This window comes from Alosa sapidissima, chromosome 11 (genome assembly GCF_018492685.1).
Source record: "Alosa sapidissima isolate fAloSap1 chromosome 11, fAloSap1.pri, whole genome shotgun sequence".
Lineage (NCBI taxonomy): Eukaryota > Metazoa > Chordata > Actinopteri > Clupeiformes > Clupeidae > Alosa > Alosa sapidissima.
Window position 1 is genome coordinate 956,922 of NC_055967.1, and position 12,132 is coordinate 969,053.

Sequence of the window (12,132 nt, forward strand, 5' to 3'; positions counted from 1 at the left end):
CCACTGTTCTACCAGGACCCGTGCCACAGATTTTGCTTCCTGATTTGGCAGCGCGTAAGCTTCGGTCCATTTGGAGAAGTAGTCACCCACTACTAAAATGTATTTATTTTTATCTAGAGTTTCGGGCAAGGGACCCACTATATCCACTGCAATGCGCTCTAGCGGTCGAAATGTAGCAGAAGGGTTCAAGGGGGCCCTAGGAGAAGGCCCTTGCGACTTACGAGAGGCACAGTCCGGGCATGCTCTACAAAACTGCCGAACATCCCCAAACCATCCAGGCCAATAAAAACGATCTTTAACTTTAGCCTGCAGTTTTTGAATCCCTAAGTGGGCCCCAAACACACTACTATGCAGCATTTGCAGTGCAGCCTGCACCATCGTGCGGGGAAGTACCACCTGAGTACCTGAGGAGGCTGCATCAGAATATGCAGGTGGCACCCGGACCAAGCGTTGCCCTTGTACTTGAAGCTGATCCCATACCGTCAGATATTTCTGCAGCTCGGGGTGATGCTGCCCCACATCCACCCCTCCCTGCGGATCCGATTTTAATTTAATAATTAAAGTGATTTCCGGGTCATCCTTCTGCGCTTGAGTCAATTCATCCCCTGGACTCAGCCCTACACTCCCTGTCTGGGTCTGAGCCTCCACTCTAACTGTACAAATATTCTCCGTAGGAATTTTCTGTTTCTCTAGAGAACCACTAGGAAGACTTGTCATAGTCCAGGTCTCAGATAAAGGTAAGGGCCTGCGAGACAACGCATCCGCATTGGTGTGTAATTTGCCAGGCCGGTGTATGATTTTATAGTGAAACGCTGCCAGCTGCTCCACCCATCGAGCCAATTGTCCTTCAAGGCCCTGGAAATTATGTAGCCATCTTAGTGAGCTATGGTCAGTACGTAAAATAAATTCTTTGCCTAGTAGATAATGTTTAAAATGTTTAGTAAAAACCACCATGCTCAACAACTCTTTTTTTGTGGCCGCATATTTTCTCTCCTCTTTCGTTAGTGCTCTACTGGCATATGCCACTACCCTCTCCATACCCCCATCCCCTTCCTGCGACAACACTGCCCCAATACCAAAATCACTTGCGTCTGTATCCAAAATGAACGTTTTTTTGGGATCTGGATATGCTAAAACTGGGGCCGTAATCAGACTTGTTTTTAATTGCCGAAAAGCCTCTTCACATGAATGGTCCCACTTGTACTTTCTTCCCTTTTCAGTAAGTTGATGTAATGGTCTCGCTATCTGGGCAAAATCCTTAATGAAGCGGCGATAATACGACGCCAAACCAAGAAAACTTTTAATTTCTGTTTGAGTTTTTGGAACCGGCCAGCTCCTCACGGCCTCTACTTTCGAGGGGTCAGCCATAATCCCCTGAGCTGAAATAACGTGCCCCAGATAGCGTACCTCTGTCGCAAATAAATTGCATTTACCAGGCTTCACCTTTAAATTAGCTTGACCCAACTTTGAGAGAACCTCATCCAGTCTGCGCAGCTGTTCGTCAAATGTCCGGCCAAAACAAATAATATCGTCCAAATAGACTAAACATGTTGACCACTGCAAATCAGCCAGCACCAAGTCCATCAAGCGCTGGAACGTGCTGGGTGAGTTGCAGAGGCCAAAACTCAGCACATTAAACTCAAATAACCCCTGTCTAGTAATAAACGCAGTCTTTGGTTTATCACAAGGGTCAACCTCGACCTGCCAGTAGCCACTGGCCAGGTCGAGGGTGGAAAACCATTGAGCATTTGCCAGACTATCCAACGCATCGTCGATCCTCGGCAGAGGGTAAGCATCCTTTACTGTGACTTCGTTCAATTTACGGTAGTCCACGCAGAAGCGCAGACTACCGTCCTTTTTTCTGACCGGGACTACTGGGGCAGCCCAGGGACTACATGAAGGGCGTATGATGTCATTATCCAGCATCTGTTTGATATGATCTGAGACCTCCTGTTGTAAGTGTAGGGGTACCCGGCGCGGGGGCATTTTAATTGGTCTAGCATTTCCAGTATCGATCTGATGCTGCGTCCTATGAGTCCTCCCCAAATCGTTATCGTTTTGGCTAAAAACCCCACTATGACGCTGGAGTAACTCTCGCACGGATTTTAACTCTGCTGGAGAGAGCTGTTTTTCCACCAGCCCAAGCTTGGAAAAGAGAGTCTCCACAGACCAACCATTATTCGCTGGTACGGTATGGTCTTCTATAGTTACATCGGTATACATAGTGCCCACCTTCATACCCTTCTTCAAAATACAAGGCTCCTCAGTCACATTTATAACCCTCACTGGTACCCTCCCCTGCTGAGCTCTACAAACCACCCGCGCCACCATCAAATCACAATAGGAGGACAGGGAATCAGACGGCTCCAGCAGCCCGACGGCCCGACCGGATAAGAGTCCCTCTACCGCCCCTGAAATAATTGCTTCCGAGCGTGGTCCCACCACAGTATCAGTCTGTACAGTCACCAATTTCGGCTGACTAGCCTCATTCATAGATATCAGTGGTAATTTCTTCCCCATCAAACAGCAACATTTATTAGCCAGATCGACTACAGCCCCATATTTTGTCAGGAAATCAATCCCCAGCAAGATCTCAGTCGACACATCAACCACTAAAAACTCCATGACCAGAGCCAATGAGTCGAATTGACAGATAGTTTGCCACCTCCCCACTACACACATATCACTCCCATTTGCAGCTGAGGCTGTCCCCTGATACCCTGTTAACTCCCCCATCCCCTTTGTTATCTGTAACCACCTGTGCTTAGGGATGATGGAGACTTGAGCCCCAGTATCTACCAAAATATGCACTAAACACCCACCTATTTTTGCATTGAGGTAGATTCCTGGGCTATCCAGATGATTGTAGGCCAGTCTTGCAGATCTGCAGAAAGGGGCGGGCATGTGGCCCATTACACCCACCCCTTCTAGTTTCCCTGCAGGTAGGGGCAATTACGACGCAGGTGCCTAGTGCACCCACACTCCCAGCACGCGTCCCTCTCCCGTGCTGCTGTTGCACGTTCAGGTATGTTAGTCTGGCCACGCCTCCCCAAGTCATCGTTGCGATTTCGCGTCACTCTATTGCTCACAGGGGCCTGCAGAGATGCCACACTATGCTGAAGGGTTTTAACTTCTTGTCTTAAACCCTCTACCACTCCCAGCAAAAGCTCCATTTGTTTATCGCTAGGAGATTTTTCAACCACTGATCGCACCCTGGTATCATGACCGATTTGAGACATTTCCAAACTCTTTATCAATTCCAACTCAGCCGCTATATTAATGGCCTCTTCCAATGTGTTAGGTTTTTGACTACGGAGGTGTATTCTCAAATCGCCACTCCCCACATGTTCAACAAAGTGGTCTCGGGCGAACATATCACGAGTGACATTATCTGCCAAAGGGTAAGCTTTATAAATGAGACGGCGCAAGGCTGTACCAAAATCTCGGGCTGACTCGTTTGGTAAACGTCTACGAGACAAAAAGTTAGCCCTATTCCAGTCTTCGCTATTGCACGGTTCAAAGCATCTACCCAGTGCTTCTTTTAAACTCACATAGTCATTACGGGCAGTGGAGTGTAACCCTGAATACAGCTCTCTAGCGCGGCCCGACAACAGGAGGGACATAAACTTCATTTTTAAAGCGTCATCCCACCCATTCACCTCAGCGGCTACTTCGAATTGTGCCACCCAGTCGGACCACTCCCGGCTAGTACCCGTGAAAGTTTCAGGCATGAACACTGGGCGAGATGTTCGTGTTGCTGGATTACTGCCCGATGGTACCGATGGTTCTACGCTCTCTGAGTCAGACATGATCCCACCGCTGCCACCAGTGTAATAAATCTGCTGGGTAGGAAAAGGTCCCCCTCTAGCGACCCCCTTTGTCCCTTCCCCCAGGTAGACAACTCAGAGAATGTGTAGACCCCACACCACCACGGACAGTACAAAAGTAGCTTTATTTATTTCCACAGGCACAGCCAGGTAGCTCCGGACATTATAATTAATCAACTGACATGATTTGGGGGATCCTCACTCCCAATCTGTGCAAAACAGCAATCCAATAAAACACAGCAATTCATAAACACCACAAAGAGGAAAACATCTCCATTCGGGTATCACAGCACACCTTTCCAGTGTTCTCAATAAAAGGTTCCCCGCCACCCTGTCACTAATAAATTATGTTGCACAAAAGCTATCCGACTTTCAATTATAAAAACAGACACAGATACATATTAGTCAAATGAGAGTTATTAAAAGGGAGACTTCCCTGCTCCCTGAGACCCTCCCCTGGGGGCCTGATGGCAAGGGACAGCGAATCGAACTTTCAGGTGGCCAGCGAGGTTCCAGTATGTAAATTCCCGTGTGTAAGTTCCAGTATGTAGTTCCAGTGTGAAAGTTCTAGTCTGTAATTCCAGTATGAAAGTTCTGAGGAGTTCGTGCAGGGGCTCACGAGTCCAGTAGTCCAACTCGCCCGCCAGTCGCGGCGTTGGTCTAGGTTTTAACAAAGGCTTATACTAAGGTTTCCTCCCCCCCTACAGCTATCTTCACTGGCGGCGATCCTACTGACCGCGACCAGCACAATTCGTACCCGGTTTTGACCAACGCTCCCCCAGCGTTTCGCCTGGACGCTCCAGATCAACCTTGGACTCTCTCTCTCGCACGTTGCTCCTCTGCATGCTCATATTGTCTCCTACCCAGGTGAGTCCAATTAGGGCAATTAGGCATCAAACGCTCCCTCATTATCTCCAGGCATTGCCCCCTCAGTTCACCACATAACGAACAGTCCCTAATGATACTTCAACTTTAACTTGTGACCATCAAAAATCGTTTATCGCCTGTAGGCCTAACTCCGTGATAACAGGACGTAACAGGAAGGCATTTGGCTGAGCAACGGAGGTTAATACTCTATATTTTGTCCAAATGATGTCTGTCTATCATCGTTGCACTCGGAGAAAACCAGAATGTTTCATTTGTCCTGCGTCTCTACGGCTGCAAACGGGATTCACTCGCAGTTAACCAAATATTTCTTTATTAGGGCAGGCATATTTCTGGCTATTACATTATTTCTAAACCAGTCTGCTAAAGTCTGTAGTGAAGTCTGTGTAGGGTTTTCCAGGCTCCATTTCTTTTTACGAGACACCCTGCTCACTTGAGCCATCTACCGGTTGTTTGGGTTGTTGCAGCGTCTCACTGGAAAAATACAAATTAAAGTCGCGTGATACCGCGTGATCCCACGCGCGGACCGCGAGTGAAGCTGGCCAATTCGAAGCACTGCCCACTGTATGCTTTACTGAGACATGGCTAACTGAACTTGTACCGGACAGTGCCATCACTCCGGTGGAGTTTTTCTCTGCTGCTCGCTCTGACAGGACTGAGGAATCTGGAAAATCGAAAGGTGGCGGTGTTTGCATCATGACGAACAGCAAGTGGTGTGATCCTAGAAATGTCACCGTTCTGTCAAAGTCCTGCTCGCCTCATCTAGAACATCTAGCGATCGCCTGTCGACCCTTCTACCTGCCCCGTGAGTTTACTTCGGTAATATTCAACGCTGTCTACATTCCTCCACAAGCCAACACAGATGCTGCGGTTTCAGAATTGCAAGAAGTGTTAAATAGACAACAACACACGCACCCTGAAGCTGCGCTTATTGTGGCCGGTGATTTCAATCAAGTACATCTGAACCGGTCCATGCCTGAATTTATTCAACACATTCACTTCCCTACACGTGGTGACAACACACTGGATCACTGCTACACACAGTTCAAGAACAGTTACAAAGCGAAGTCTCTACCAGCTTTCGGAAAATCAGATCATGCCGCTGTTTTCCTACTGCCTATGTACAAAGTCGGACGGACCCCCCAGTGACGAAGGAGGTCAAGCGCTGGACTGACCAATCGGAAGCCAGGCTACAGGACGCCCTTAGCAACGTTGACTGGGAGATGTTCAAGACGAACTCTGCTGACATCAATGAGTTTACGGAAGTATCATTGAGTTACATCAATATGCTAACTGATTCCATCATCCCAACTGTAAAGATCCGAAGCTTCCCTAACCAGAAGCCATGGGTGGATAGAGAAGTGAGAACGGCATTAAAGACACGCACCATGACTTATAATGCTGGGCTTATTTCAGGGGATATGACGGATTACAAAGCAGCATCTTATAGTTTACGTAGAGCTATTAAAGATGCTAAGCGGCGCTATAGAGACAGAGTTGAAGCTGATTTCTTGGAGGGTGATCCAGCACGAGTGTGGAAAGGACTCCGAACCATTACTGGCTTTGAAAGAAAGTCCCCTCCTATGATGAATGTGAGTAAAGCCCTCCCTGATGAACTTAATGCTTTTTATGCTCGCTTTGACATGAAAAACACAGACTATATTGGACTAGCTGCAGCATGTGAAGCAAATGAGGATGCACCTTTCTGTGTCTCTGAGGTCGATGTGAGCAATGCCTTTAGGAGGGTAAATTGTAGAAAAGCTACTGGACCGGATGGAATTTCTAACAGGGTTTTGAAATCCTGCGCTGCTCAGTTAGCTCCTGTGTTCACTTATATCTTTAACACATCATTGGCTCAAGAGACAGTTCCTACTTGCCTCAAGCAGTCTGTTATTGTTCCAGTACCGAAAAACAAAAGTCCATCATGTCTGAATGACTACCGCCCAGTAGCCCTGACATCTACAGTGATGAAGTGTTTTGAGAAGCTTGTGAAAAACATTATCTGCTCATCCCTCCCTGCCTCCTTCGACCCCCTCCAATTTGCTTACAGAGCCAACAGGTCTACAGAGGATGCCATCTCAAACCTTATGCACACCACCTTAACTCACCTGGAGGAGGGGAATGGGAATTATGTGAGGATGCTGTTCATTGACTTTAGTTCAGCATTCAACACGATAGTACCTCTCACCTTGGTCACAAAGATGAAGGCCTTAGGACTGAACACCACCCTGTGTCACTGGATATTTGACTTCCTCACCAACCGTTCACAAGTTAACCATCAGCACTGGTGCTCCCCAAGGCTGTGTTTTGAGTCCACTGCTGTACAACATCTACACACATGACTGCAAAGCCAACAGTAGTCATACCTCCATCATCAAGTTTGCAGATGACACAGTGATCTTGGGCCTGATTAGTAACAACAATGAACAGTTCTACTTGGATCAGGTTGATGAGGTGGCACAGTGGTGTCAATCTAACAGCTTGACACTGAATATCAATAAAACCAAGGAAATGGTAGTGGATTACAGAAGGCAGCAGCAGAACTACAGTTACACCCCACTAATGATCAGCGGGCAACCTGTAGAGAGAGTCACAAGTTTTAAATACCTTGGTGTCCACATTACTGAAGACTTAACATGGACTGTTAACACTCAATATGTTCTGAAGAAGTCCAGACAACGACTCTACTTCCTTCGTCAGCTAAGGAAATTCAAAGTTTCTACATCCATCATGAAGGCCTTCTACACTTCAGCGGTTGAGAGTGTTCTAACTGGTAGCATCATCACCTGGTATGGGAACTCCACAGTTAGAGATTGTAGTACTCTGCAGAGAGTAGTGCGCTCAGCTGAACGTACTATAAGAACTCAACTCCCTGCTCTACAAGATATCTATTCCAGAAGAGTACTCCTAAGAGCCCAAAAGATTCTGAAGGACTCTTCTCATCCTAACAATGGATTATTCCTACCGCTGAAATCAAGAAGACGCCTATGTAGTCACAAAGCCAGAACTGAGAGACTCAGGAGAAGTTTTTATCCCCAGGCCATCCGAACTCTGAACTCACACTATACTGACTTTGCACACATTCACTCCTCAGCACTCTCAAACATTTCCCAACTCTGAACTCACACTATACTGACTTTGCACTCATTCACTCCTCAGCACTCATGACCCCCCCCCCCCACACACACCCACACACACCTACAAGACTTTTAGCACTTTTACATCCCTCTCCCTATGCTACAGACCTTTTATTTATTTTCTTATTTCATCACACGTCAAAACACACACACACATATCTGACTTTCTCCAACTTTTGCACACTTTTTATTTATTATTTTTGATTTCTCCTCCATCTACCCATGTCCTTGATTGCCTAGCCTTTCTGCCCACCCCCCCCCCCCCCCAACACACACACTTACATCATCACTGTCATCACTTCACATACATACAGCACACTGCTTGCTACAGTAAGCTTCCTCTACATACTTGCTGCACACTGCCCCCCCCCACCCCACATACACAGCACATTGTCTTCAGGATCTTCTCCAACACACATCCTCTACATACTTACAGCACACTGCCCCCACCTACCCACCTACACACTACACACACACACACACACACAGTCACTGCTCCACTCCCCTCCCGCCCACACACTCATCTTCACTGTCATCACTCACATACATTACATACAGTATTCTGCTTGCAATAGTAAGTCCCTGCCCCCCCCCCACATACACAGCACATTATTTCATCAGGAAGCTTCTCCAACACACATCCCCAACATACTTACAGCACACTGCCCCCCAATACACAGAACATTGTCTCATGAGGAAGCTTCTCCAATGCACATATTGCACACTGCCCTCTCCCCACATACACAGCACACTATCCCATCTCCCCTGTCATCCCCCCAACACACACACCAAGACCCCTGGCAGTTGGGTTAGCCCCTTGAGCCGTGGATCTGCCCAAGGTTTCTTCCTTGGTAAGGGAGTTTTTCCTTGCCCCTGTTGCTCTTGGGTGCTCCTTGTTGGTGCCCCCCACCCAATCCCAATCCTCCCCCACCTTTTTTATGCAGCCCTTGCCACTTAATCTACTAAACCCCTCTTCTACTGCACTTTTTACCCCCCCCCCCCCCCCCATTAATGCACAAATAGGCTGACACCAGACATAATTTCACTGCATTTCTTACTTCCAGTAACTATATGCATGTGACAATAAACTTCCTTGTACCTTGTATGTTAACATTGTTAGCATGCTAGTTAGCATAGTTAACATAACTACTAAAAATGATTATCTAGGTTAGCTAAGTCACATAATTAGCATAGTTAGCATGTTAACATTGTTAGCATGCTCGTTAGCATAACTACTAAAAATGATAAGCTAGGTTAGCTAAGTCACATGGTTAACATAGTTAGCATGTTAGCATTGTTAACATAGTTAGCATGTTTAACAAAACTGCTAGAAAACATTAGTTAAGTTAGCTAAGTAGCATTGCTAGCATAGTTAGCATGTTTAGCAAAACTGCTAGAAAACATTAGTTAAGTTAGCTAAGTAGCATTGCTAGCATAGTTAGCATGTTTAGCAAAACTACTAGAAAACGTTAGCTAAGTAACATGGTTTGCATGTTAGCATTGCTAACACTGCTATAAAACATTAGCTAAGTAACATGGTTAGCATAGTTAAAAATCTTAGCATAACTACTAGCAAACATTAGAGCCATTCCAACTTTCAGTTATCGTCAAATATCTACCTATACACAGCCATTAAACTATTTGAATATCAACATTCATTAAACTTCCAGTCTGTCAACAACTTTTAAACTATTTACCTTCAACTTTTAAACAGTCTACTTTCAAACTATCTATTAAACTATCATTAAACTATCTATTAAACTAGCTGCCTATCAACAACTTTTAAACTATCTACTGTCTATCAACAACTTTTAAACTATCTACATTCAGCTTTTAAATAGTCTACTTTTAAACTATCAACTTTTATTAAGCTATGCTATGTCTGTCCTAGCTTAATTTTCATGCACTCGTAATTCCCTGGAATTACATTCTCTAGTTACAGTGCATGAAAATGCACTGTACTGTTCTTCCTAGGCTTCTTCTTCTTCTTCTTCTTCTTCTTCTAACGCAATTAATGCAGCTTCAACCGCTTAACGTAGAAACTTCATTCAAACTTTGTCACGTAGATCTTACTTAGGACACCCAGGCAATGTATTTTTCATCTTTGTAACTTTTATACTTTTTAAACTATTAATTAAAAACTACTCAAAATTTCCCCATAGACTTAACATTGGCTGATGACATCACAATAGAGCCGTTAAGCAATTAGAATCCTATGGCAGGTGTTCCGGCCACCTGGATCAACTGCCAGCCTCAGGCTTTAAAGATGAACTGAACTGGAATTTGAAGTAAAGGTGATATAACAGATGTATTTTATTTCTTCTCATTGGTACAATGATTAAAATGGCTGAATTTATTAAAAGGGATAAAATTGTACGTTGAAAGTGGTGTTGTTGTTACACGGGCGCCGCCATGTTGGATTTCAACAATCGGCTACGTCACTGGCATGGTAAGCTACTCTGCACTAGCACTAGCAGCCATAGCAGATAATGAGTCTGAGGCTAGCGGACATGGCTGAGGAAACTAACATTAGGCCTAGCTGAGTTACATATTGGCCATAAGCCATTTATCATAGGCTAGCCTACATCACAAAATCTCATACAAAATGAAAGCAAACTAGTGAAACAAAGGCGAACACTTTAACAGGGGAAATTAATTGGGCATGATTTGGGTATAATTGGGCATGGTTCATACTGAACGCTATTTTGTCAATGAGCAGAAACACACACGACATTCAAACTATTGATAAGATGTGCACTATGGAAACTGGTCTGTAACTTTGGACGAATAAATGCCATTGACTTGCCATATCCTGACTTAAAAAACCCTTTTCTTGCTTACTTTATCGCAAACTCGGTGGGGCAGCTTGTAGTCTTTTTCAATTCATAGAAGGGCGAGCCCACAGTCTATGTGCCATGGAGCCTAAGTTTCAACTTCGGCTTCGTTCAGCCAATGCAGTCACTGGTCGCAATTACAAAGTCCGGGAAGGTTCGTTCAATCGTTTAAAGTTTTAAGTGCAGTAGCCTATCTGTCCCCTTTGGAATAATATCTCGAAGTAGCCTCAGATGAGGTCCAGTGTTAGATAAGCTACCATACGATCCAACCTAGGAAAGGGCTAGCAGCTAAACACCTTGGAAACACTCTTATGTCAAACTCCACAAGCTAGCACTCCGACCATAGAGAGTATAAACCATGACTCCGACGATATCACAGATCGATAATAATGCTTTTACTAGCTGGTAACTAAACCACAGCGGGTCTGTAAACAGAATCCAATGTCCCTTTCTACTCACCCTGAAGCCAGTTGTTCACTGTCTCAGGGCAGATTGTTGATGCGAGGGAGTTTAACTATGAAACTTTGAAACTGGCAGCGTTCTAATACTAACAAACACAATTTTGGTGTTGCTTAAAAAAGGCTACGTATTGATGTTTTTTTTTTAAAAATTTAGTGTAATTTATTTTTAATTGTCATAATCAACACATTATCAATGTTGATTCTTTCAGTTCAGTTCATATTTAAGCATACAAACTGGCCCTATTAAGACTACACATCCTGTTCAACTGCTTCCTCTGCCAAAAAACTGTTTCAAAATAAAAGTCCTCACTATATTTCACTGTTAAACAATGTAACCCTTTAAACTATTGAACTTTTTAACTGTTCAGCCATTGTAACTGTTACTTGTCATCAACTATGACTCCTACCCACTGTAGCTAGTTAGCATTGCTAACATTGTTAGCATTTTTAGCAAAACTGCTAAAAATGATTAGCTAAGTTAGCTAAGTCATATGGTTAGCATAGTTAGCATAACTGCTAAAAATGATTAGCTAAGTCACATGGTTAGCATAGTTAGCATAACTACTAAAAATGATTAGCTAAGTTAGCTAAGTAACATGGTTAATATAGTTAAAGGCAACAACTGCAGTGAGTTGGGAGAGAGAAAGCAAGAACACATAGGCTACTACTGGCCAATCCTCTCCAATTGTTAGAATTGGACTCTGGGCGTTCGGGAACAGCTGAGGGAGGAGGCTACTTGAAACTGTGAGTTTCGGTCGGTGTGAGCGAGCGGACTTTCAGGTGACAGTAATTAACACCCTTTTGAACAATCTAAGCTGTGCGAACGTCAGAGGGCGGTCTACGCTGATGCATCATTAGTGAGACAGGAGGACAGCTGCATGCAATTCCTAGCAGCATAAAAATAGTGGCTGCTGCTGAAGCGTCAGCATAAGCGGCAGCCCTCGTTGCAGCCAGCATCGTTTAAGACGGACGCGGTCAAGACAAGCAA